The 27,036-nt window shown below is 40.7% G+C and overlaps 1 long non-coding RNA gene across 3 annotated transcripts in view; it reads right to left on the bottom strand.

The window, feature by feature from the left end:
• LOC149747776 (uncharacterized) overlaps positions 1 to 27,036 on the bottom strand; it is a 234,720-nt gene that overhangs the window by 16,542 nt on the left and 191,142 nt on the right. The gene's annotated exons all lie outside the window — the stretch shown is intronic.

Here is a 27,036-nt window from a genome sequence, read left to right on the forward strand (position 1 = left end):
GTTTTAGACAAAGCAAGCAGAGAAGAAAAAAAAATAAAAGGAATCCAAATTGGGAAAGAAGAAGTAAATTTGTCACTGTTTGCAGATGACATGATACTATATATGGAGAATACTAAAGACGCTACCAGAAAACTACTAGAGCTAATCAATGAATTTGGTAAAGTACCAGGATACAAAATTAATGCACAGAAATCTCTTGCATTCTTATGCACTAATGATGAAAAATCTGAAAGAGAAATTAAGGAAACACTCCCATTTACCATTGCAACAAAAAGAATAAAATACCTAGGAATAAACCTAACTAAGGAGACAAAAGGCCTGTATGCAGAAAACTATAAGACAGTGATGAAAAAAATTAAAGAGGATACAAACAGATGAAGAGATATACCATGTTCTTGGATTGGAAGAATCAACATTGTGAAAATGACTCTACTACCCAAAGCAATCTACAGATTCAATGCAATCCCTATCTAACTAGCAATGGCATTTTTTACAGAACTAGAACAAAATATTTCACAATTTGTATGGAAACACAAAAGACCCTGAATAGCCAAAGCAATCTTGAGAAAGAAAAACGGAGCTAGAGGAATCAGGCCCCCGGACTTCAGATTATACTACAAAGCTACAGTAATCAAGACAGTATGGTACTGGCACAAAAACAGAAATATAGATCAATGGAACAGGATAGAAAGCCCAGAGATAAACCCCCCCACATACGATCACCTTATCTTTGATAAAGGAAGCAAGAATATACAATGAAGAAAAGACAGCCTCTTCAATAAGTGGTGCTGGGAAAACTGGACAGCTATATGTAAAGAATGAAATTAGAATACTCCCTAATGCCATACACAAAAATAAACTCAAAACGGATTAAAGACCTAAATGTAAGGCCAGACACTATAAAATTCTTAAGAGGAAAACATAGGCAGAACACTTTATGACATAAATCACAGCAAGATCCTTTTGACCCACCTCTTAGAGAAATGAAAATAAAAACAAAAATAAACAGATGGGGCCTAATGAAACTTAAAAGCTTTTGCACAGCAGAGGAAACCATAAACAAGACGAAAAGACAGCCCTCAGAATGGGCAAAAATTTGTGCAAATGAAGCAACTGACAAAGGATTAATTTCCAAAATTTACAAGCAGCTCATGCAGCTCAATATCAAAAAAACAAACAACCCAATCAAAAAATGGTCAGAAGACCTAAACAGACATTTCTCCAAAGATGATGTACAGATTGCCAACAAACACATGAAAGGATGTTCAACATCACTAATCACTGAGAAATGCAAATTAAAACTACAATGAGGTATCACCTCATACCCGTCAGAATGGCCATCATCAAAAAATCTACAAACAATAATAAAGCAGAAACTAACACACCACTGTAAAGCAATTATACTCCAATAAAGATGTTAAAAAAAATTACAACTCAAAAAAAAATCTACAAACAATAAATGCTGGAGAGGGTATGGAGAAAAGGGAACCCTCTTGCACTGTTGGTGGGAATGTACATTGATACCGCCACTAAGGAGGTTCCTTAGAAAACTAAAAACAGAACTACCATATGACCCAGCAATCCCACTACTGGGCATATACCCTGAGAAAACCATAATTCAAGAAGAGTCATGTAACACGATATTCATTGCAGCTCTACTTACAATAGCCAGGACATGGAAGCAACTTAGGTTCCGTTGACAGATGAATGGATAAAGAAAATGTGGCACATATATACAAGAGAATATTACTCAGCCATAAGAAGTAATGAAATTGAGTTATTTGTAGCAAGGTGGATGGACCTAGAGACTATCATACAGAGTGAAGTAAGTCAGAAAGAGAAAAACAAATACCGTATGCTAACATATATATGCAAACTAAAAAAGGAAAACGTTCTGAAGAACCTAGGGGCAGAACAGAAATAAAGACAAAGACATAGAGAATGGACTTGAGGACATGGGACATAGAGAATGGACTTGAGGACATGGGGAGGGGGAAGGGTAAGCTGGGATGAAGTGAGAGAGTGGCATGGACATATATACACTACCAAATGTAAAATAGATAAGTAGTGGGAAGCAGCCGTATAGCACACGGAGATCAGCTCGGTGCTTTGTGTTCACCTAGACGGGTGGGATAGGGAGGGTGGGAGGGAGATGCAAGAGGGGGAGATATGGGGATGTATGTATATGTATAGCTGATTCACTTTGTTATGCAGCAGAAACTAACACACCATTGTAAAACAATTATACTCCAATAAAGATGTTTTAAAAAAAAAAGGCAGGAGAAATTACAAATAAAAGCAAGAGTGCCTTAATAGGAATGAAAATAAGGTGACCCCCAGGCAGGCTGTCCCTAGGGTGTGTGTCCTAGCAAGTATTTTTTGCAGGGTCCCTGCAATTTGATTTTTTAAATGTTTTACAAAATTCATGGTCCTGCATGAGCATAATGATTTATTTATGGAAATACAGAACATTGGGTAGAGAAGAGGTATTTTCACATTTGCTTACTGTCCAAGTAGTGTGAGTGAAGATTATTCATGGTGTCTAGGCACCATCGCTTCCTGTACAAGTGCCAGAACTATCTCTTTGTGTTCTTTATTGTTAGATGTGCTAATTTCACCTTTCCCTGGGGAGAAGAGGCTAACAATGCTGTTATTACTCACAACAGCATGGCTCTTCAGAACATGTTTGGACTCAGACAACATAGATCTGCTTGCCTCTGCATTTCCCTGATACTATTTACGTATTTAATGCTGATTATGTCACCTATCCTGCCACCCATGTATCCCAACTTCCAATGACTCTCTCAAGGGCTGTTACTGGCTTTGTGGATGGTGACCACAAAGGCAATCCTTACCCAGAATATAAAGGAAAATGTGAATGTTAATTTGCTTTCTGATCATGTTAAATTCACTGTTTGAAATTTTCTAGAATAAACGTAGAAGAGCACATTTTTGGACCATATCTTCTCTTGAGCTCCTTTGGGGAATCACTGAATTCCTAGAATGTGATTTCTTCCAATGTTGATAGCACCTCTGCCTTCCACAGACCACCATCAGTGGGAAGAGAGGGGAAGACGCTGGGAGTAGACAAAGATGAGTGTTCCTATTTGTGCAAGGAATGTCCATCTTTCACCAACATGGCTAAAACATGGAGTTCAAATGTTGACAAATACTTGAAGCCTAATGAGGGCATCAGTCAGAAGGGTCTACAGGAATTGCAGGCCAACAGCTCAAAAGCTCTCTGAAGAGAATGTCAAAGACCTCTGGAGGACTGGGCAGGGAGGGGGTTTGGCCATCCTGGTGCCAGTGACTGGAGGTGCAGAAAGTAAAGGAAGTATGATTCCGCCATTGCTGCCCTGGGGGGATGGTGGGGGGCGGCGGGGGGGACAGAGACCAGAGATTGCCATATATCGGAACATGGAGGGGTGAGAGCTGACAAATGAACCCAACACGTGGCAGCCCAAGGGTTGGCAGTGGGCCATGGATACCCCAGAGCCATGAACTTGTGTCTCCTACGTGGGAGTCATCAAAATCAGTGTGTCAGGACTTCCTGGTGGTCCAGTGGTAAAGAATCTGCTTTACAATGCAGGGTACATCAGTTCGATCAGGGAACTAAGATCCCATGTGCCTCAACTAGAGAGGCTACGTGCCGCAAACTACAGAGCCCATGCACTCTGGAACTGTGTGCCACAACTAAAGAGCCCACGCACCACAACTAGAGAAGAGAAAAAACCTGCATGCCACAACTAGAGAGAAGTCCCCACACCACAACAAAGAGCCCGCGCACTACAACGAAAGATCCCACGTGCCTCAACAAAGATCCTGGGTGACCCAACTAAGACCCGATGCAGCCAAAAATAAATAATAAATAAATCTTTTAAAAAAAAAAATCAGTGTGTCTGCACCTGTATGGTGTCTCAGTCCCACAAAATCTTACTAGAGAAGACAGAGCTATCCTGAGGAGCAATTGCTTTTCAGGTCACCCTCCTAAAATCAGGGCCAGGACAGGGGCCCAAAAATGATCCCATAGATACGAGGCCTGGAGTTCTTTGGGGCATCTGGTCGACCCAACATGGTGGGTGGGGAGATCAAGAAACACCCCAAAGGGGAGAAATAGGGACCAGGGTCCAGAAGGATATTGGTCCCAGCACCCTGCCCAGATAACACTGCTACACAAGTTGTTCCCGGGTATCTGAGGGGAACTTTGAAAATGTTGAGGAGGTTATTTCAAAGCAGACAGACACTGGGGTCCAAGAGCTCTGCTGATGTCAAGGATGACCAGCAACATCTGTTACCAGCTGGAAGAGCTGTGGAGAAATCTGAGACACAGGGACATTAAGCAAAATGTCCAACATGCAGCTACTAAGTGGCGGAGTATGATTTGAACCCAAACAGTCTGACTCTAGGACCTGTGTTCTCTGCTGTGAAAATATCTAAAAAGATTATAGACTTTATATTCAGACAGAACTGAGTCTGAGTCACCACTCTGACAATACCAGTATGTGACCTTGGCATCAAGTGGGGATAATAGTATTGAATACTTTTTAGGATTGTTTTTCAAGAATCCACCAACTTTTTCTATAAAAGGTCAGTTGATAGATTCTTCAGGCAGCCCATACAGTCTGCTGCAACTACTCAGTTCTATAGTGTGAAAGTAGCCATAGACAATGCATAAATGAATGGGTGCTGCTGTGTTCCAATAAAACTCTCTACAAAAACAGATGGTAGGTTGGATTTGGCCACAGGCATTAGTTTAGCAACTACTTGTTTTGAGCATTAATTCAGATAATGCCAATAGAAGTTTTTTAATAGTTACCAACACTTAATAAACATTCAGTAAATATTAGTTGTTATACCAACAAAATGACTACATTTTAAACTTACTGGCTTAAGGTTCTAGTGTGCCTGTCACTTTTTGTTTGTTTGTTTCCTTATTTTACAGTTACATTGTATATACTTAAGGAAAAATGATAGGTGAATAAATATTTCATTACTTGAGTTCTTCATTACTATTATTTTTCAAAAGTTCTTTTATAGAGTTATTTGCCATCTGAAAACTGTCAGTCTTTAAAATGTGTGAGTCAAAATTCTTTAAGTGTAGCTTTATTATGTATTTAAAATAAAAATTTTCTGTTCATTCATATTTCCATTTCAGTAATATAAAACAGTGGGAATTTTAGATGCTACAAATCAAAATTTTTTGGAAAACTATATTTCAAGAATACATGTAATGCATAAATAACCTGCTTTACCATCATTTATGTGTGATTCCCATAACCATTTATAGTATCATTTATTTGGAATCTACACAGCTCATTTCTGCACTGCTTTTATGAATAGCATTTCTTATCTTTGGGAGATAATCCCTTCCTCCATTCTATTCATGTGGTTTAAAATAGCTACCATCAATGTCAACCAGTTTTGGGTGTGAACACTGGACCTAAGCTATGACCTGCATGGGTTGGTTGCTTCTGCTGGTCTTATTTCCAGCCGTCAGGAGGACATTGTCAGGCAGAATGGAAGCAAAAAGGAGAGAACAGAAGAGGCCAGGGATGGAGGGATGGAGGCTTATGATGGTTGAGTCCTCATCCCCTTTACCCCCAAAGTCCAGCCACATCCCTGTCCTCTCATGGTTCGATTATGAGATACAATGAATTCCTCCTTTGCCTAAGCAAGTTTCAGTTGTCCTTGGACTATGACATCACCCTTGGGTTATATGAATCATCCCCACTTGACTTATCCTGGGGCAAACTTTCCTGTCTGCCACGCACCAGATGTGTGGCTTTGGCATCAGAGAAAGTAACTTGCAGAGAATAAAGCTCATTTGAGGGCACTTCTTTCATCCAGAACACCAGATGGAAACAACTAGGTCAAGAAGAGAATTATTTTAAATGACTGTGCATGGCTTTTGTGGGGTTTTTTCCTTTTCTTTTTTTTTTTTAATAACTAATACAATTGGGAACATTGTACCCAATTAGGAAGGGGGAAAAAAAGGAAAACTCCAAGCTGATATCACTAGGTTAAGAGAAATTATGGATTATTTTGTAGCAAGTGGCTTGTACTCAGAGTTTCATAGCAAAACATAATTTTAAGAAAACCTAGTAAGAATATGCACCAGCAGAATTTCCTGGGGGTTTGGGGGGGTTGTTTTGTTTTGCTTTTTCCATAGTTCTTTCCTGGTTTCTTGGGATTCATCAGGTGAGCATTTGGTAAGTAAAAAGATATGGCTACACATTGGCACAATGGACCTAGTCCTCTTTGCATTCTCCTATATTAGTCAGCTTGGGCTGCCATAACAAAATACCGCAGACTGGGTGGCTTAAACAACAGGAATTTATTTTCTCACAGTTCTGGAGGCTGGAAGTCTGAGATCAGGGTGCCAGCACAGTCAGGTTTTGGTGAGAACACTTGCTGGCTTGCCTTCTTGCTGTGTCCTCACATGGCCGAGAGAGAAAGCAAGCTGTCTGACGTCTCTTCCTGTAAAGGCACTAATCCCATCATAAGGACCCCATCTTCGTGACTTCATTTATATGTAATTATCTCCCCAAAAGACCTCATCTCCAAATACTTTCCCACTGGGGTTAGAGCTTCAACATATGAATTTATCTGGTAGAGACACAGCTCAGTTCATTGCACCCCCTTACCAGATTGCTAACTTTTAGAGATTAACCTATTCGTTATCCTAAAAGTTGAGAAGAATCAACTATCTAAAAATATTTTCACCTGTTGTTCAGGCAGCAGAGTGTGAGGGGTGAACAAGCCCTCTTGGAGCCAGAGATGTGGGTTCAAGCCCTGCCTCGACTATTTATTTAAGTAGGTTGCTTACGTTTATTGAGCCCCAATCTGTAAAACTGAGATAATATGATTATCTGCTGCATGGGGATGAACAGGATATAAAATATTCTTGATCACTCGACTTTTAAAGGCCTTCTACAATGAATAACCACCTTAATTTTATAACCCTCCAAGGGCACAAAACAGTTACATACTTGTGTGACAGTTTGCAAGTCTTCTAGGGTTAGTCCTGAGGGAATGGACATTCTGAAAAAGTGGGGAAAAGGATCATTTTGGAAGGTGGGGTATACAGTAAAAGCAAAGAAGACTTTGGTGGTATTCCAAAGGAAGATTAAATTGGACATTTAGAGAGTAGGCCAAAGGGATCTGTCAGCAGTGAGGATAAGAGTGGTGTGGAGGAAAGCATACCAAAAAAACATAGATGATGATGGAGGTCATCAAAGGTCAGTCTCATGGTTGTCTGAAAGTTAGCTCTGGAAACTGGGCTCCTGGCTTTCCAGAAAGCCCATTATGCTCCCCTTCTTTTCCCCTGTGTCCCAAAGGAAGGCAAGAATAATCCCTGTCAGCCTTCTTAAGTCCTTGCATCTGGGGCAGGAGAAGGGAGCAGTGATTAGAGGGTCCTATTTGGCTGAGGCCCATCACTACCACAGCCACACCTGACCCAGAAAATTAGCAAGCCACGCTCAGGGCCAGCTGCAGTCTGCCAACCACTAGAGCAGATGCTGCCAACCTGGGGTTTTCGATGAGGCACTCACTGTTTGTAACTCTCTGCCAGGAAGTGCCTTTGGAAGGCAAAGAAACAGAGAACAGACACCTAACTTCATAAAAGCTAACAAGAGTCTGATCCTCCCAGCGGCTTGCTTGCACAGCTGTAGCAGCTGCTTGTGACATTTCTTTTACCCACATGCTTGCCAACCGTAATACATAAGAACGCTCTTTCATAAAGGGACAGAGGGAACCAAACACCACCAGGGATTCTTTCCAAAAATGATTTGAAAATGCCCTTCCTCTCAAGATTACTTGATCCAACTACATTCATCCTACTACTATTCTTCTGTCAGAAACTGAATTGCAGATGACAAAACTCTATTTTCTGGAATCTTCCACATTGTAACTGCCTATTAATTACCTTCACTTGTCAGCTGGCCCTTACACAGGACTTAAATGTTTAGTCTGCAGTTTGTATAATCATTCTCCTGCTTCATAATTACTCTCCAGAATTACTCAGCTCTGAAGGCACCACCACAAAGTCTGTGCTTTTCATTTTCTTCTAATAATGCATTATCAGGTCTGTATTCATAAAGCCTTGCTCAGGGATTGAAATGAATCTTGAGGGAATTCCCGGCAGTCCAGTGGTTAGGACTCAGCGCTTTCACTCTGGTGGCCCAGATTCAATCACTGGACAGGGAACTAAGATCCCACAAGCTGCACGGCATGGACAAAAAAATAAATAAATAAAAAGAATGAATTTTGATGCAATACTTGTCGTTTGAAGAAATTCTCAATTTTACATCCATTTCTTGAGTCCTTGGGTTGGGGGCCAAGTGAGTGGGTCCTCGGGGTGGTATTGGAGATAATAATAGGAGAATAAAAAATAGGAGAAGCCCTCTCTGTTTTTACAGTGCACATAGAAGGAATTTCCACACATTCAGAGGCAAGAAGACTTCACCACTCCATTTTCTAAACTGGCCCTGAACAAGCTGGAATAGTAATGAGATTTGAGTTCCTACATGCCTTGAAACTCACCTGCCATGTCTATACTTGTGTCAGACTTGGACCCCTGGAGGCAGAAAGGTCAGGCCTATCCAATAAGAATGGACCCTTGGCATCAAGGTTAAACCAGAAAGGGAAAGAAAGCCAAGATTCAGAGATGGTTGCCACATCAGAGCAAGTCTTTCATGGTGCGTGGTGACTCTCCTATCCCCAACACTCAGGCCCTCTGTAGTCCAACACACTGGCTATCTACAATTATTTATCATCCCGAAACTTCTTTATGGCTAAATTGGCTTACTCATGTCACTCTTGTGCACACGAAACTTTCACCACCACTGTGACTCTGCTCGTGGCTTCTGCTGCCTGGAATGCCCCTTTTCAATACTCAACTCAAATCTACCTCCTCTAAAGAGATTTTCCTTTCCTGCCAGCCCCAAATAATCTCTTACCTCTCTGAGACAACTCCACACATTCCATTTATATATTCATCACCTCTGCCTCTCTTCTACTGATATCTTCAAGTGTCATTCACATCTTTTATGATCACTTAACTCTGCATTGTTTTTGTATCTTCTTTATAAATGTAAGTTCCTTGAAGGCAAGGATCTTGTCATATTATCCTCACATCTCTCACAGCATCAACAATACTCAATAAACGTCTCTACTAGATTCAGTTCATATGCTGCATCACACTCAGAGTTTGCAGATTCTTTGCCTTCCTATGGAAAGCCAGAGTAACAATCAGGGGACTTGTGATTGAGCCTCTTTAGCAACAATGCTTAGTTCATTTATTAATTGGTACTATGATTTTAGGAGTTGCCTTTCGTTTCTTATTCCTTCATTCTAACTGTATGCCTACTGCCAGAATGTGCCTAGTAAACCGGTGTGTGCGTGTGTGTGTGTGTGTGTGTATGTGTTTGTGTTTAGACTGAGAGCCAACTTGCTCTCTACTCTCTGTGAAAAGGGGAATTAGTCATGGTTACTGAAAAGAGGGGAATATATTCAAAGTAAATATCAGTGCATGAGACTGCTTTTCACTCAAAGTCTGAACATTCACATGAGACTGAATTTGTAAATATTTATTATAACTTATGGTTAAAAATATTGGCTTCCTAAGCTCTATTGCTGCCAAAATATTTCTTCCCACATGGCTGCCCAGTGTTCTGGCCTGTAGCTGGCAATACACCCTCTGTCTTAAGTTAACCTCCTAGCACTGGTAAAGCTTTAAGTGTACTTATGAAGAATGTGGAGGAATAAAAAGAAAGGAGGAAGAGAGAGAGAGAGAGAGAGAGCAAAGGAGAAAAAGATTAAGAAACTTGAAACAGAATTTTAAAAGCAACAGAGCTAATGACAAAAGTACTATTATTTCCCATGATGTCTGAAGTCTACTATACGAGTTAAGCAAAACACCGACCTAACAAGGGCAAGCGTTTTATAAAGAGCCCAAGCAAGGATAACAAATCCCAAAGCTGACAGGTTCACAGCTTACACAGGCTTCACTCTGCTCACAAGAGTGCCCACCATTCCCACCATCGTCTGGGGCCACAGACACTCATTCTCACAACCTCATCAGGAAAACCATGGCAGAATTGAAATTCTCACTGAGGCCACGCCACCCAGAGGCCAACTGCCCACTGTCCCTCTGCCTCTGGTTCCTGAGTGCATATGAACAATTTTTATTTTCAGGTTGAATCAACTTGGATTCAGAAATGGGTACCTTTTTTGAGTTCCCAAAGAAATCCACTCACACAAAACCATAAGGAGCAATATCATCTTTGCTGAAGATGTTACAGAAGAGTCAGAGAGAGCTAGATAGGTTGCATCGCATATTCACAGCAACAATTTACCCCACTAAGTACTTCTGTTTTACTGAAGACCCCTCCTTGGCTACTTGACCACTGAGAGTTATTCTCTCTGTTCCTCTCTCAGCAGAGCCCACCTCCTGCTGTAGGCACCACCAGCTCAAGGGTTACGCTGAAGGAGGGACTGAAGAGGAACTCCCCAGCTCATCCTTTAATCCTTGCAGGTTAACTGCTCCACATTAACCTAAATGGTCTCTGTCAGATGGGATTTTAGGCCATGGGGAGATATTTGGGACCTATTCTTTCTGCAAAAAAATCAGACAGCCCAGAATTTTCTGCCCATCCTTCCACCAGGTAGTCTCAATAAGACTTAAAGCCAGCTGAGCCTGGCCTCTAGGTTAAGGCAGAGGCCAGTACCAGACGGAGGTAAGTGTTGAGAAAGATTTCCTTTGGAGCACTTCCTTCCCCAGGCCCCCCCTGAACCTGTGTCCAAGGGCTCAGGAGCTGCCACTGACTTCTGGCATCACCTCATGTTTTCAGACCTCCAAATACATCTTTCCTGTTTCTCCATCCTCTCTATCAGTGGTCCCTCCTCTTCACACGCATCCCCAGCCTCCTCCCTTTATAATAAGCTAACTTAAAACATTTATTTTCTGAAAAGCTAACTCCTCCTCCTTCCTCCAGGGAAAGAAAAGGGCCAGGATCTTATAAGTAATAGGAGAAGCCCTCCAGGCTGGATTGGAGGCGAGGACTCCTGAGTTGGCTAAAGACATCCAGAGTGTGGTCTCTCTCCTTCTCTCTGCCCAGTCCCTATCTCCCAGCCTGACCTGATTCCTTACAAGAGTGGATGGATATAAAAAAGGACTCACTATATAATTTACAGGCTGAGCGTAAAGGGAAAATGTGGGGCCCCTTGCTCAGAAATTATTAACAATTTCAGGACAGTGACAGCAGAGCATTAAACCAAGCGCAGGCTCTCTGGAGCAAGGGGCCCTGTGGGACTACACAGTTTGCATGCCCATGAAGTTGGCCCTGATACGAAAAGTCACAGGAATTGCAGCGATTTATGTGAAATATGTGCCATTTGTGGTCAATTACTGTGCAGCATAATGAAAATTGTGCATTTCATAATTATATGTGAAAATATTTAATCATTACATAAACACTGCCTTGTGATAATACAATGCAAGGTATTGTTTTTACTAGGCACAAGACTTACTTTGTCAATTTTGATTATAGAACCAAACCCTGTTCATATGCAGGCGGGGGAGGGGGTAGTGTTGGGGGGCGGGGAGACTATGGCAATTCCTCCACTTACATATTTTAATTTGAAGAGGCTGTGAATGATGTGACCCAAAAAGCATTGCCTTAAACAACGCCAACCAAGACCAGCAACAGTGGATTGAGCCCCTGAAAATAAATCTCCTTCCTTCCATTTCATTCAGGACAAACTAGGTAATTGAAATCATATTTAATTACACATAAGAAAGGTGGTTCCTAGAATTTGGGGGTTTATAGACCAATGAAATTTCCAAGAAATTTAGGAGATGGACAATTTAATTTTGCCATGTAAGGACATCAAAAAGAAACCATCAATTCATAAAAGAAAGGTCATTTTAAACAAAAAGATATACAAAACCATGATTTTAAGATAAAGATAGTCCTTTAAATTAAATGAATTTAGTGTTATAAACAACTCACCCCATTTCTGCTTTTCCTCACTTAGCCAGAAGCAGGTGAACACTCTTCCTGTAGCCTCATCATGATCAGCAGACTGACATTTATGGACTATGGGTCAAAAGGTCCGTGGCTACAGGAATGTCTATAAAGAGTACTGAAGTATCACTGTACTTTACCATGAATGATTCCTGAAGAATCGTGGCCAATTATTTGCTTTGGAGGAACACTCCATTTGGATATTGTCATCCAGATGTCAGCTTCCCCATCCCTCAGCGCCCCAGCTCCATTTCTTGGAGATTTGGTTAAACGTAGCCCAAACCCCAAATTGATGTCTTTGGACCTTCAGAAGCCCTTCTCAGGTTTTCTCGGAGCACGTGCACCTTGCTTTCCTCTTTGCCTCCCTGCTCTAAGATTCACGTGAAATGACTCTGGTTCAAGTCCATCCATTGCTTCCATTAAAAAAAAAAAATCTCTTCAGTTCAAGCTCTTCAGGATTTAGGCAACTTTCACTGAGATCTGTTGGGCTTGTGGTCTTCAGGCATCTTCCTCAATCCACCTCCATTCTCCCCTTACTCATCCTTCATTGCCTTGGGACTTCAGATAAATCCTCTTCCTCTTGGAGAACAGTTCTGCCCTCAAGCAGAGATCTTGAGTACTTAGCAGTACTCTGTGTACTACAGTGGGGCTTCCAAACCAATGGGATTTCCTCCGTAAAGGAATTCTAGTGAATTTAATTGCTTGCCTCCCCCGGCCCCCTGCCCCCGCCTTATTCCTATCATTAACTAATACCACACAACTTACTGATCTTTCCCTGGTTACTTAAGCTTTCAATGATCTCCTGTTCATATGAATTTACACAATGCTAAGAGGCTGTACGTACCCCATATCATATAATCTATTGTCCTATGTACTTTGCTAGCGTTCCACGTGTCTCTGTCTTGCCCCTCAATTAGGTTGTAATGTATTTGTGAGTCAGGGCAGTAATTCTTACACCTCTAATCACTTCACCTCTAATCAAGACTTTGGATGTCTCCCTGTACCAGGTACACTTAATATAGATGGCAGCACCTGCCCTTGAGAATCTCGTGGCTTGGGGGCAAAAGCAGATATATAAACAGATGAATTACAATACACTGTGGGAAGTGATATAATAGAGATGTGAACACAGTGTATAGGAGCCCAGAAGAGGAAAAATTAACTCTACCCAGGTGAGTTGGAAAAGGTCTCTGCAGGATGCATGAGAATTCATAGGGAAAGTGCATTCCAGCAGGAAGACTAGCATATGCAAAGGCACAGAGATAGGAAAAGGCAAGTTATGCATAGAAAAATTTAAAAGTTCAATGTGATTAGGGCATGGAGCTTCTAGAATGGATGGGAAAGAAGTAAGGAGAGGTTGTTAGGACAGACTATTAAAAAGTCTTCTGAATTTATCATAGCTCCTGCCCTATTGCTGGGTATATAGTCTATGCTTAATAAATAATAATAATATACCTTTGTAGAACACTTTACCATCTTCAAAGAACTTTTACATTTGTGCATGATCTTTGTTCTCACAATCCTGTGGGCAAATATCTCCCCTCATTTACACACGATAAAATTGAGCCCTGCAGTTTTAGTGATGGGCAACAAGTCACTCAGCTAAGTAATATCAGGTGAGACTCTAATCAAGTTACCTCTCCTAATTCTAAATAAAAACTCTTTCCACCACCCAGATCCGAGGTGAACAGGACCATGGCCACCATTGTTATAAAGCCCTAGAGAGGGATGTGCTGTACCATCTAATGGAAAGCTAATGAGCTGTAGAGCCGTTAACACCCAAGTTCAAGTCCTCGTTCTATCACTTACGACCCATGCAACCTTTGGAAAGTGACAAAATCTTTCAGCCTCTGTTTTGTCGTCTGTCAACTTTACATGAGAAGCCTTCTTCACAGAACTGTTGATAAGATCAAAGCGTACAATCCCTTCATAAACTAGAAGTCACTTTATGAATGTTACAAAACTTTTTAAGTGACTATTCAAAAGACAGAGGAAACTTTAATTGCACATTACCTTTCAAAAAATAAATACAGACTTATTTTAAGTTATACCAAATATTTTTATTTTGGCCCAAGTAGTCTGATGTACCCTTAAAGCTATTCATTCTTCCTTATTTTTCCTGGACTGTACTTTATAGGCTCAGCTTTATTTCTAAAATGAATTATAAACTCACTTACATATGAATCACTTGCTGTCCTCATTTCACACCACAACGTCTATTTTTGGGGGGTGGGAGGGAGAGTTGACAGTGATTACAAGCTTCTGTAAGAATTTGTTATTTGCTCAGATAAAATGATTCCTTTCTCTATGGACTTCACTTTGAAAGAAATTGGTTAAGAAATGCTATTTTCCGGGATCTTTGTGCCATTAAACTACTGCCACTAGGGTGCAGGGTGGGGAAAAAGGACACAGGGAAATGCCAAGCAAATGTCAGTCAGATCTGTCAACACCCACCCCAGTGATTTTGTAGACCTGTTAGTCAGCTTTTCCTCCAAGTGTCTACATTCAGAAAAACCAAGCAATCTACTTAAAATTACCTCTAAGACCAAAATAATAGTGAAGTAATGGAACAGAACACTGAAAATAAAATAGGGACCGCCCCCCTCCATGATATACCAAAAATCACATGGTCTGATTTTATCCCTTCCTCTCTGGGCACCCCTCCCCTCAAACAACCAAGCCCTTCTATCAATTAGTGCCATCTACCATGGAAAAGGCCAAAAGAAAAAAAAAAAAATCACAGCCGATATTTTCCACTGAGCCAGCCACCGTTTTTTTTTTTTTTTTCCTAAGGTTAATAGTGAAAGCTCTGTTTGCTTCACAATGCTTTAATTCTTACTGCTTGCAAGAAATTATTTTTGGACGTATCATATTTTAATATAAGTTTCCATTAATCTTTCCACGATTCCCTTGCTTTTAAGAACTGCTCTCCCAACCAGGCTCACCCAACAATGCCCATGCTTCATACACTCTCAGTCCTGAGACAGGCCAAACACTGTGTTCATCGCCTGGAACACAGACCTGGGTGCTGGTGGGGAAGGAGGGAACATTTGCAAACCGTGCTCAAGTGTCATGGTGGTTTTCAGCTGGCAAAAGCATCTGAACATAAGTTGTTGCACTTTTCATGCTCATGAAGGGATTTTCCAAAAATCTAAGCTATGTTTTGAAATCTGCATTATTACAGGGTCTAGCTCCCTCCACTCCCCTTCTTTCTCCTGCTCTCTGCCTCCCAAATGGTTCAGGGGAGAGCTTTTGAAAACATAGCCAGGGTAGAGACTGGCTCTTTTTGCCAAGGATTAAAACAAGAGCTGATTAAAAGAAAAGTTGCATTATATTCTTTTTGCATTTTGATTAGCCTAATTATACCCAATCTTGTTTACTATGTTCTCCATTCAAAATGCCAGAATTAGAAAGACTGCAAATGAAGAAAGTTAGTCTTGGGACAGGAAGGCCCCAAACACTATAATATCCTGCATGGAAGCCCACTGACTAGAACGTTTCTTTTTTCCTTCCAAATTCCAAGATCCATTGTTACATTAAAAATAGACTCTTTTCCTTTTTTTAAAAAAAATTATTTTTCTGCATACCACACTTCTATTTATTATACTGGGACCTTGGAAATAGAATGACCAGTGTTTGAATTCACTCTTGTCGTCTTACCAGGTTTCTTAGAGTCTCTGAGTCTCAGTTTCCCCTCTTGTAAAATGGTAAAGATACCAAGCTGATAAGTTATGTTACTATGACAATGAAAGGGAGATCACATGGACATGGTACGTGCTCAATAAATGACAGATATCATTACTATTACTATTATTACTGGTGTAGTAGGCTGTTACATTGTGGCCTCCCCATCGAAGGACACCTCCTGGTATTCACCCCCTTGTAAAGTCCCCTCTCCCCTACTGAAGCTGATGTTGATCATATGACTTGACTTGGCCAATGAGGCTTTAGCAAGTGTGACACAACACAGGCTTCATGGGCACCTACCCTATGAGGTTTGTTATTGTCCAAACACTCCCTGTTGGATCCCAGTTGCCCTGTTGTGAGAAAGTCTAGACTATCCTGCTGGAAAGAGGCCACCTGAAGAGGCCATGGGTGAGACACCACATGTAGAGAGAAGCCATGTGGAGGAGAACTGAGGTGCCCCAGCTGAGCTCTCATCAAATGGGGCCAACACCACGGAGAGCAGAAGGGCAGCCCATAGCTGTGTGAGAAATAATAAGTTGTGGCTGATAAATAACTGAAACACCTGGGAAGGAAAAAGAAAACAAATTTAGAAGATGAGTTCCACTCAGCTGATGAAGACTGTCAGAACACACATAGGTTGAGTCAATTACTAACCATAACTGTGGGCAAATTAATTCTCCTAAGTCTCATTTTGATCATCTAAGCATGAATATAATAGTAGTTACCTCATAGGATTATTGTGAGGATTAAAAAGATGATTCATATAAAACATTTAGTTCAGTGCCAAGCGCACAGCTAGCCTTTAAAAAGTGTAAGTGATATTATCATTGTTTTCCTTGAGGCAGAAACAGAAGCACAGAAATTTTGTTTGAAATGCTGGGATATCTTGTTAATAATAAGTTGGCAGAGGGCACCCTAAGGACACACTGAGCCACTAAAGAAGCCTGTCATTGATGTTATCTATGTCATCTCTGCTATGGCAACTGAGTCGAATGACCTACAATTGTGTACATTCTCTTTTCCTTTAAAGAAAATACTGACTTTGAGTTTTCACAGATGCATTAAATTTACTCACTGGGCCCTTTTATGCAACCACCTGTCCTTGTTTTTCTTTTATACGGGGAAGAAGATGCAATGCTAACCTCAGCAAACCTGATTTAGCTCCAGGAATCCAGCCCAGGAGAGAAAGAACACACACTGCCATTTTACCAGAAATGAGAAGAGTTCATCACAGCAAACATACCAAGACCAGGTTCGCAGAGATTTAACTCCCCACGCATCACTCGGGCAGTCAGCCCGGGTTCAGCCTTAACCAAAGGCCAGAATTTTACAAAAATCCAAGCATTCCTGGAACCACCTAGTGAAGGAGTTGAGCCTCTGCATTAAAGGAGGCTGCTAGCAAATGCAGTCAGTGCATATTAGAAGGCACCTAAAAGATGTTATTTTAAAAGAAATCAGGCTTGAGTAGGGATAGTCATAAACCTCAAACACCTGTTCCAAGGCCCATAACCCTGCACATCTTCAGAGGAAAGCAGAGAATCACCTTTGCTGGCAGCACAAGCTTGTTGATAAGGAAAGACTGAATGTTTTTCAGGCAAAAAACATACTATTTTCTGAGTGATTTGGAAACTTTTTAGAGGGTATTGGTGAAGGGTTTTCCCAGAATCCTGGGACTGGAAGGGATTATTGAATTGACATCCACTGCACTTATTGTCTTGCTTGGAATCCTTAAATGGTTTAGAATGTACTGGTGGCTGAGTCCTCCCTCTGTGTAATTCGCTCTCATCTTATGACAACTGGGCAGGTTGCTGGGCTCTTGGCCCATCCTGTGTTTCTCTGGGGCAACTCCTCCCTCCTCCTATCTGATTGGTGACATCTGTGCTCCTGCCCTTGCTCACTGGTCCCAGCAGATCCCTTCTTATGTCTGCAGATCAGCTCAGACTTCCTGACATCCCATTGAACTTCCTTGAATGCAGAGATTGCCCAGGGAACATCTGCTTAATTCATTTCACAAAGTGGTCCAAACACTCTCAGTACAGCACCTGAAAGGGGTAGATGTAGCTGGGCCAAAAAGAAAAAAAAAAAAAAATACAAAAACGCTAATGTCACCAAGAAGCCAAGACTCTATGAGAGGGGCCAGATGATGTCACCATGCAAAGGACAGGGTAAAGGCCTGTGAGAAGTGAAGAAAAAGACTGCGCAGCCAATGGCAAGGCAACAGAAGCAGGAAAGAGAGGTCACTGCAGGCTGAAAGAGGGTAAGGCCCACATTTCCACCCATGTCCTCATCCAAGCCCCTGGAAGCAACTCCCCGGGAAAAGTCCCTTCTGGCTGTCCTCCCAGCATTCACACCCTGGCCACCAACACTCTGCTACCGGTTATAAGAGGATGTTAGCTGAAGCTCCTTTGGGTTAAAAGCCAGGCTACAGGTATGACTCCCAGTTGTGCAACTTACGGTAGAAATGTTGACTTGGATCATTTTAAAAAATGATCTCACCAGGAGTACTTTCTGGAAGGGGAATGGTGACCCAAAAGATTAGAAGCTGTAGTTAGTGGGGCCCTGCAGCAGAATCTCTTGAGAAGCCACTACCAGAGGAGACAGCACCAGATCACATGAGGGCCACCAAGCAAGAACTTTCCCAATCCTCCTCTTCCCCTTCCAGATCAAATGCCGCTTAATTCGATACATTGGTTAGACATTCATTGGTATAGGCAATCTTTGGTTAGCATCTCCCACAGTCAGTCTGGCAGGAGAGAGGAATGGAAAGCCAGCCCAAGCTGGAAGATCAGGTTGGCAAGGTGCCATGACTTCTGTGGTTGCTGGGGTGACCAGTTCTTCACCTGCTTCACCTCTGTTCCCTCATTGCCCCAGGATCCCCTGCTTAGTGACTGTCTGCCAGCACAGTTAACGCCCTTGCATTGCTAACTACCCCTAGCACCTGAGATGAGAAGGCGTCAAGCTTTTCTAAAGCCTTCCTTCAAAAGTAATTATTGGAATTTTAGAGAATTAATACAAACATCCCTCTCTTACCTGCTCATATTCAGAACCAACAGAAAGAGAGAAACACAGCAGTCAGGCAGATGGAGACATCACTTTTATTACTGATAAAGCTGTTGGAGACTGTGGCTTAGACACAAGGACCAAATGAACATGCCAGCATTGCACCCCCAAATTAAACGTACCCATGGCAGCACTGGACAGCCCCCAAGTGTCCCATGAAGGAGTCTGCCCTAGTAAACCCCAGCACAGAGGAGCCGAGGGGCGGAGAAGCATGGTCTCTGAGGCTGGCAGGTCCCAAAGCTAAAGGGGATTGGAGGCAGCTGAGCCCCTCATTCTCAGGGGTTGCTCCCAAGTTCTCCAATCAGATAAGTCCCCCCGCCTCCTGTGGAGAGGAGCATGAGGGGGCAGAAGTGGTAGAACAGCCAAGCTCCTCCCACAGGAAAGAAGGAGGATCCAGTCCGTGTGCACCTGCTGCCCTACAGAAGTCTTACCCTGAAACAGACTAGAGCTGGGCCTCTGCTTGAAGAGACCAGGGAAGTGATATCCCTGCTATAAATGGAGGTTAGGTTCTGTGAAGTAGTACTGTGTGATGGAGAAAGAGAGAGCATTACTTATAGGGAATGTCTGTGAAATTCATGAAAAATAAAGAGGCTCTGAGGAAAATCCAGTTTGTAAAAGGGACGGGTGCCATAATGGGTTCTTTCAGCAGATTAATAGAGTGCATCCAGGAAGAGTATCCTCAGGAGCCCTCTGGAAGACAGATGGATACTCACAGTCAATTTGTGTCTTCTCAAGTATTTCTTAAGAGTTCAAAGATAGCATCATAGCCAAATTTTGTCTTTCCTTAGAAGCGTCAATTCCAGAATAGCTGCTGGATTTTACATTTCCCTTAGGATCCTAAAAAATCCAGTTTCAGTCCATCTGGTCTCTTACATTCTTCAAGGGAATCTTTGGGAATGTGCTTTCATGAAAAATGGCTCCATCTACTCATTCCATGAGATTCAGCTGCTGCCGAGAAGAGCATTTCCCTCCACCTTCTCTGAAAGCCCGGGAAAGCTGATCTGCTTCTCCCTGTGACTTGAATTAGCACCTCCCCATCTCCACCCTGAGTTCTCATTTAAAAAATCACTTACAAATAGGAAACAAGCCCTACAGCCTATGAAATTACCTACCTAATATTTAATACTTTTTCCCCATGAAAGAGCATCCTCCCAGAAATTGGCCTGCAGGGAGGCTGGTCTTTCTGGTAGAAAGCCCTGCCAGTGAGCTGATGATCCAACAGCTTAAGGGGATTTCAAGGTACCAAGAAGGAAATGACAGGAGAGAGCAGGGATTCAGCTCTGCTTGAAACCACTGGTTCTCAAGGTTGGAGAGACACCTGGGGAATAATCAAAACTACTGATGCTTGGGGGCCCAGCCTCCAATGTTCGGATTTAATTAGTACAGCTTTTAAAAGTCCCTGGACATCAGGTTTTTAAAAATTCTACGAGTGATTCCAAAGTGCAGTAACAGTTTGAAAATCTCTGCTCTACATTCTTTTAACTTACAGATACCATCAATTTGCTAATGTCAATTGCCAGGTCCTCACTCAAACATGGTGATTAAGTTAGCCCAGGCCAGAGATTAACTGTTGATACTAGAAGCTGCCTTCTAGTAGTAAATGTTTCTACTCAGGTGATTGATTTTTTTTTTTTTAACAAGTCAGTCCCCTCACTGAAGGGCCAACTACACAATTCCCGATTCAGATTCTAACCTGATTTTGGCAGACCATTGTAATTCTCTCTCATTGCATTCTCCAAGCTTGGAATGGTTTGCATTACAAAAGGCTTCTCTGTTTCACAAAGGAATCCCTGCAAGTTTTCTTGAAAGTGTGCTTAAAAATAAAATCTGATTTGCACTAACTCATAAATTAAGCTCTGGGCCTTTGTGATGATGATAGTTTATAGAGCCCCTGACACTGGCAGAAGCATCTTTCAAGACATCAGTTTGTTTTCACTCTAATATCTGATCAACACTTCCGTTCTGAATTCCTTTGTTAATTCTGCTGCCCAGAAAGCTGTGGTGAGTGATAAGCCCTTCAGAAATCACTGAGTGATTTGCCCAGCCCTCTATTTCCAAAACAGACATGGACACAATTCAAGACCAACTTAACTGATAGTTATTTTGCTGGGGAAAAATTTGGTCCAAGTTATTTATTCATTAACTTTCACGAAAGGCTCCTGAGCCAATTAAATGAATTTTGCTTTTCAGATTATGCTAGCAAAGACCAATCCACTTGCATGTTTTGAACTCACACTGATGTTCTTTCCTAGCATAAACCTGAAAAAGATTACTTGGGGGAAATTTTAATACATTCATGAAAAAGGGATAGTAAGATGCCCACATAAAGTCAAAATTACAATACACCAACTGAAGATCCAGTTTGGGCCAAATCTACGCACCAAACTGGTCTATTAACGCAGCCCCTAAATAACAAACTCTTTCCTTACCAGCTATCTATATCATCTATATATAAATCTATAGAGATACCCTCCACAAATCCCACACTCTAGTACCTTAACCCTTTTGACCTAGCATAGAGTTGACAGACTTAGCAAATAAAACACAGGATACCCAATTATACTTGAATTTCAGATAAGCAATCAAAAAATCTTACCATCAATATATCCCAAATATTGCATGTATTTTATCTGGCAAGCCTAGTCTACCACCCTCTCTGAAGAATTAAGTCTGGAGTGCTTATCCTTTTTCTGCCTTCCCTCAGCCAGAAGGCATCAGAGAGCTTCTATCAAAGCAGCCAGGACTTGAAGGGCCAAGATTCTAAAGAGAAGAGAAGGACACTGAAGTAAGCCAGACAATCAGTGATTCTTTTCCTCCAAGACAGCTGCCAATTTATAGGCATTCACAGAAAAGCTGAGAAGTTAAGCAGAACTTTCAGCATTTCAACAGGACAGGGAGACAAAAATGAACCTCAGAGCTCACCAAGAGAGAGTATTCCCTATAAACCAATAAACCCAGGCTTTCAGATAAGATCTCTGAACAGCTTTACCTTAGGAATAAAGGTGAACTGGAAATAGACTCATTCTTACTAAGACCAAAACCTCCAAATCAGAACAGTCCCATGCCTCTATTCTAAACCCTCTCTAAAAGAAGAAAACATTATCTAAAGCTTCAAATTGTCACTATAATTTTTTCATATGTAACATCTAGCATTCAAACAAAACTTAGAAGATAAACCATAAGATCAGATTAATGACTGAAAAAAACAGACAAAAAAGAAAACAGAAATGATCTACAAGTAATCCGGATATTAGAGTTATCACACACAGACTTTAAGATAACTGTGATTGGGCAGACAGCAGAAGAAAGAAGAACTACAATCCTGCAGCCTGTGGAAAAAAAACCACATTCACAGAAATAAAGACAAGATGAAAAAGCAGAGGGCTATGTACCAGATGAAGGAACAAGATAAAACCCCAGAAAAAAAACTAAATAAAGTGGATATAGGCAAACTTCCAGAAAAAAAATTCAGAATAGTGATAGTGAAGATGATCCAGGACCCTGGAAAAAGAATGGAGGCAGAGATCAAGAAGATGCAAGAAATGTTTAACAAAGATCTAGAAGAATTAAAGACCAAACAGAGATGAACAACACAATAACTGAAATGAAAAATACACTAGAAGGAATCAATAGCAGAATAACTGAGGCAAAAGAATGGATAAGTGACCTGGAAGACAGAATGGTGGAATTCACTGCCGCGGAACAGAATAAAGAAAAAAGAATGAAAAGAAATGAAGACAGCCTAAGAGACCTCTGAGACAACATTAAACTCAACAACATTCGCATTATAGGGGTCGCAGAAGGAGAAGAGAGAGAGAAAGGACCCAAGAAAATATCTGAAGAGATAATAGTTGAAAACTTCCCTAACATGGGAAAGGAAATAGCCACGCAAGTCCAGGAAGTACAGAGAGTCCCATACAGGATAAACCCAAGGAGAAACATGCTGAGACACACAGTAATCAAATTGGCAAAAATTAAAGACAAAGAAAAATTATTGAAAGCAGTAAGGGAAAAATGACAACATACAAGGGAACTCCCATAAGGTTAACAGCTGATTTCTCAGCAGAAACTCTACAAGCCAGAAGGGAGTGGCATGATATACTTAAAGTGATGAAAGGGAAGAACCGACAACCAAGATTACTCTACCCAGCAAGGATCTCATTCAGATTTGACAGAGAAATCAAAAGCTTTACAGACAAGCAAAAGCTAAGAGAATTCAGCACCACCAAACCAGCTCTACAACAAATGCTAAAGGAACTTCTCTAAGTGGGAAACACAAGAGAAGAAAAGGACCTACAGGGTATCCCTGGTGGCGCAGTGGTTGAGAGTCTACCTGCTGATGCAGGGAACACGGGTTCGTGCCCCGGTCCGGGAAGATCCCACATACCGTGGAGCAGCTGGGCTCGTGAGCCATGGCTGCTGAGCCTGTGCGTCCGGAGCCTGTGCTCCAAAACGGGAGAGGCCACAACAGTGAGAGGCCCAAGTACCACAGAAAAAAAAAAAAAAGACCTACAAAAACAAACCCAAAACAATTAAGAAAATGGTAACAGGAACATACATATTGATAATTACCTTAAACGTGAATGGATTAAATGCTCCAACCAAAAGACACAGGTATTTTAATTGATATTTATAGGGCATTCCATACAGAAAAAGCAGATTACACTTTCTTCTCAAGTGTGCATGGAACATTCTCCAGGATAGATCACATCTTGGGTCACAAATCAAGCCTCAGTAAATTTAAGAAAATTGAAATCATATCAACCATCTTTTCTCACCACAATGCTATGAGATTAGAAATCAATTACAGGCGAAAAAAACGTAAAAAACACAAATACATGGAGGCAAACAATACGCTACTAAATAACAAAGAGATCACTGATGAAATCAAAGAGGAAATCAAAAAATACCTACAGACAAATGACAATGAAAACACAATGAACCAAAACCTATGGGATGCAGCAAAAGCAGTTCTACGAGGGAAGTTCAGAACAATTCAATCTCACCTCAAGCAACAAGAAAAATCTCAAATAAAAAATCTAACCTTACACCTAAAGGAACTAGAGAAAGAAGAACAAACAAAACCCAAAGTTCGCAGAACGAAAGAAATCATAAAGATCAGAGCAGAAATAAATGAAATAGAAACAAAGAAAACAATAGCAAAGATCAATAAAACTAAAAGGTGGTTCTTTGAGAAGATAAACAAAATTGATAAACCATTAGCCAGACTCATCAAGAAGAAGAGGGAGAGGACTCAAATCAATAAGATTAGAAATGAAAAAGAAGTTACAACAGACACGGCAGAAATACAAAGCATCCTAAGAGACTACTACAAGCAACTCTATGCCAATAAAATGGACAACCTGGAAGAAATGGACAAATTCTTCCAAGACTGAACCAGGAAGAAATAGAAAATATGAACAGACCAATCACAAGTAATGAAATTGAAACTGTGATTAAAAATCTTCCAACAAACAAAAGTCCAGGACCAGAGGGCTTCACAGGTGAATTCTAACAAACATTTAGAGAAGAGCTAACACCCTCCTTCTCAAACTCTTCCAAAAAACTGCAGAGGAAGGAACACTCCCAAACTCATTCTATGAGGCCACCATCACCCTGATACCAAAACCAGACAAAGATACTACAAAAAAAGAAAATTACATACCAATAACACTGATGAATATAGATTCAAAAATCCTCAACAAAATACTAGCAAACAGAATCCAACAACACATTAAATGGATCACACACCATGATCACGTGGGATTTATCCCAGAGATGCAAGGATTCTTCAATATACACAAATCAATCAACCTGATAAACCATACTAACAAATTGAAGCATAAAAACTATATGATCATCTCAATAGATACAGAAAAGGCTTTTGACAAAATTCAACACCCATTTATGATAAAAACTCTCCAGAAAACTGGCATAGAGGGAACCTACCTCAACATAATAAAGACCATATACTACAAACGCACAGCAAACATCATTCTCAATGGTGAAAAACTGAAAGCATTTCCTCTAAGATCAGGAACAAGACAAGGATGTCCACTCTAACCACTACTATTCAACATAGTTTTGGAAGTCCTAGCCACGGCAATCAGAGAAGAAAAAGAAATAAAAGGAATACAAATTGGAAAAGAAGAAGTAAAACTGTCAGTGTTTGCAGATGACATGATATCATACACAGAGAATCCTAAAGATGCCACCAGAAAACTACTAGAGCTAATCAATGAATTTGGTAAAGTACCAGGATACAAAATTAATGCACAGAAATCTCTTGCAATCCTATACACTAATGATGAAAAATTTGAAAGAGAAATTAAGGAAACACTCCCATTTACTATTGCAACAAAAAGAATAAAATACCTAGGAATAAACCTACATAAGGGAACAAAAGACCTGTATGCAGAAAACTATAAGACACTGATGAAAGAAATTAAAGATGATACCAACAGATGGAGAGATATACCATGTTCTTGGGTTGAAGAATCAATATTGTGAAAATGACTACACTACCCAAAGCAATCTACAGATTCAATGCAATCCCTATCAAATTACCAGTGGCATTTTTTACAGAACTAGAACAAAAAATCTTAAAATGTGTATGGAGACACAGAAGACTCCGAATAGCCAAAGCAGTCTTGAGGGAGAAAAAGAGAGCTGGAGGAATCAGACTCCCTGACTTCAGACTATACTACAAAGCTACAGTAATCAAGACAATATGGTACTGGCACATAAACAGAAATATAGATCAATGGAGCTGGATAGAAGGCCCAGAGATAAACCCACGCACCTATGGTCAACTAATCTATGATAAAGGAGGCAAAGATATACAATGGAGAAAAGATAGCCTCCTCAATAAGTGGTGCTGGGAAAACTGGACAGCTACATGTAAAAGAATGAAATTAGAACACTCCCTAACACCATATACAAAAATAAACTCAAAATGGATTAGAGACCTAAATGTAAGACCCAACACTATAAAACTCTTAGAGGAAAACATAGGAAGAACACTCTTTGACATAAATCACAGCAAGATCTTTTTTGACCCACCTGCTACAGTAATAGAAATAAAAATAAACAAATGGGACCTAATGAAACTTAAAAGCTTTTGCACAGCAAAGGAAACCATAAACAAGATGAAAAGATAACCCTCAGAATGGGAGAAAATATTTGCAAACGAATCGTTGGACAAAGGATTAATCTCCAAAATATATAAACAGCTCATGCAGCTCAATATTAAAAAAACAAACAACCCAATCCAAAAATGGGCAGAAGACCTAAATAGACATTTCTCCAAAGAAGACATACATGTGGCCAAGAAGCACATGAAAAGCTGCTGAACATCACTAATTATTAGAGAAATGCAAATCAAAACTACAATGAGGTATCACCTCACACCAGTCAGAATGGCCATCATCAAAAAATCTACAAACAATAAATGCTGGAGAGGGTGTGGAGAAAAGGGAACCCTTTTGCACTGCTGGTGGGAATGTAAATTGATACAGCCTCTGTGGAGAACAGGATGTAGGTTCCTTAAAGAACTAAAAATAGAATTACCATATGACCCAGCAATCCCACTACTGGGCATATACCTTAAGAAAACAGTGCTGGGCATCCTCATTGAAGCTGGGCTGCCTGCTTCAAAGCCAAGCTCAGTTTTCTCATCACATAACTGGAATGACATACATATGGCCAATAAGTACATGAAAAGATATTCAACATCATTCGTCATCAGGGAAATTGCAAATCAAAACCACAAGTAGATATCACCTCATACCTGTTAGGATGGCTATTATCAAAAAGACAAGAGATAACAAATGCTGGCCAGAACATGGAGAAAAGGGAACCCTTGTACACTCTTGGTAGGAACGTAGACTTGTACAGCTACTATGGAAAACAGTATGGGGTTTCCTCAAGAAACTTAAAGTAGAACTACCACATGATTCAGCAATTCTATTTCTGGATATATATCCCAAGGGAAAAAAATAATTATCCCAAAGAGATATCTGTATTCCCATGTTCATTGCAGCATTATTCACAATAGCCAAGGTATGGAAACAAACTAAATGTTGTCAAATGAAAAATGGATGAAGAAATGTGATATATATATATATATATATATATATATATATATATATACACACACACACATACATATGACAGAATATTATTCAGCCTTAAATGAGATGGAAATCCTGCCATTTGTGACAACATGGATGAACCTGGAGGGCATTATAGGAAGTGAAATAAG

The sequence above is a fragment of the Delphinapterus leucas genome, chromosome 13 (assembly GCF_059928025.1).
Source record: "Delphinapterus leucas isolate spDelLeu-1000000601 "Yukka" chromosome 13, BTC_Dleu_Yukka2, whole genome shotgun sequence".
Classification (NCBI taxonomy): Eukaryota; Metazoa; Chordata; class Mammalia; order Artiodactyla; family Monodontidae; genus Delphinapterus; species Delphinapterus leucas.